This window comes from Vigna unguiculata, chromosome 9 (assembly GCF_037176805.1).
Source record: "Vigna unguiculata cultivar grain cowpea cultivar isolate G323 ecotype 2 chromosome 9, ASM3717680v1, whole genome shotgun sequence".
In the NCBI taxonomy this organism is placed as follows: domain Eukaryota; kingdom Viridiplantae; phylum Streptophyta; class Magnoliopsida; order Fabales; family Fabaceae; genus Vigna; species Vigna unguiculata.
In genome coordinates, this window is record NC_140800.1 from 4,536,613 (window position 1) to 4,539,025 (window position 2,413).

Below are 2,413 nucleotides of genomic sequence, written 5' to 3' on the forward strand. Positions count from 1 at the left end.
CATATTATATTACTTCCAACTATAAATTCCGAATTAATTATAACATTTTTCATTTTTAAAGTAATGGATATAGAAATTTACTATTACTTATTTTCTAGGTTTAATAACATAATCTAAAGCCAAAATGGATAATACTAATTATTATCTTTTTTTTATTGTTGTATTGATTATATGATATTTTTTTATTTTTTTAATTTTGATGGATCTTTTGCCAAAATATTGTTAAGAAGACATAATACCAATGAGTCATTGGTATTATGTCATGAAAGAAACGTAATTCAAACTCATGTAAAAGGAATTGACATCACCTTATCAATAAATTTATAAGTCTTAAGCCTTAAAAATTGTTTATTCATTTGTACTCAATGTATGTAGATCTTCGACTCACACTTGAATTTTTAACAAATTTTATTTTTTATAACTTTGAGTTAAAAATACTTTTTATCCTGATTTTTTATAATTTTTTGCTTATAAAAATTATACTGCTAGCAAACTTAATTTATTCTTTTATGCACACAAAATGTGAATTGTACATCTATATATAGTGGTGTGAATTCTCCTTGTTTGTACAATAAGAAACAATGATGCTAGAAATGTTTGACTTGAAATATGAAATATGGTTGAGATATCTCTTTCCTTACGATGGTGGTACCCATTGCAAAAAAATCAAAGTTGTTAATTTGAAAAACTTAGTTTGATTTTTTCCCCCATTATTACCAAAGAATTTGCATGTACATGGAACAACTTCTACACCAACTAACTCATGAACTTTGGAGAGTCTTACACTTTTCTTATTACTTGAAGTCAAATGATGCTCTCACTCAACCTTAACCTTTTTAAGTATGTGAGAAGATAAATTGAAGTACATTTTTTTATAACATATATGTTTTTATATATTTTCTATATTTGTTGATAATATAATCAGTTTAGATTTCATGATACTGTTCTAATAAAATAACATTATATTTATCACAAAACAAATTTTTTTTAGGCGTAATCTTTAAGCAACTCAATAATAATAATAATAATAATAATAATAATTTATTTATGGATATTAAAATTATATTATAAGTATATAATAATGTACTTACACTAAAATTAATATATATATATATATATATATATATATATATATATATATATATATACTTTTAGGAAAATTAACTTGTGGAGTGCCATGTCCGGCCCGGGTTAATATATATTAAATTTATTAACCAAATGCTAAAGATTAAATATATTCTGAAATTTTAATTAAAGAAACTTTAGTATATGATTGATAATATATTTCAAAAGCAAATGTCGTATGCATATTGATATTACGTAGAACATTAATAAAGGAATATGTTAACAAATAATCATTTTTTTCTCAATTGTATTTAATATGGCAAATACAATGTTATACTTTATTAAAGTAAAATATATCATGTGATAATTACACAATGAATTAACTTATAATTTATGAAGTTACTAAAAAATTAAAATGTAAAAGTAAATGAAATATATTTATTTACATAAATAGTAAAAAACGTCAGCATTTATTTCTAATTTATCTTTCAAGTTTAAAACAATGTTTTGTTTGGTCTCAAACATTCATTAAACCTCTTAAACTAATTCATTAATAATATTGTATCATTCAAGAGCTTTATTAGTTAATTAAAATAATTTAAAAATATTATAAGGACATTTTCATCATCATTACTCATTAATATACTATAATAAGCTTTGTAATAGTTTATTTTTCAAATTTTGTAAAATGATAAACGTTTTTTTAAAATACTAGAAGATTGTCACTCTTGAACTTCGTTCTTTTTGGCGAAACTCCATTTATGTGCATATAATGTTGGTTTACTGTGTTCATCATTACCTTAGAGACATTATATATATATATATATATATATATATATATATATATATATATATATATATATATATATATATATATATAAATACATACGAAATAAATACTAACACAAAATAGTTATTCATTTCATTTAATTTACATATGACCATAAATAACACATGTAAAAAGGTGCGATAATGTTTTTAAGAATAAGGTTACTTTCAAATTATACAATCCAAAAAGAAAAAAATAATGAAAAGCAAGAAACTACCAAATATGTAAAACATTTTTTAAAGGATATATACGAAAACCATAGGGCTTTTTCTTTTTCATTTTATCATCTGTAAAAGTCACTTATAAATTTTTTGTTCGAAATTTTTAATGAATTTTTCAAAATTTTTAATATAATATCGGCGGAATGCATGAAATAAATTTCGGAACAAACTTTTCAAAACATCAAATGCATTCTAAAGAGGTTTTCGAAATTAGCTTTTTTTTCGCTCATTCTCTCATTTCTTTACAAAGTTCTCCCTTTTTTCTTTCTTTGCAACATGACAACGGTGGAAGCAATGA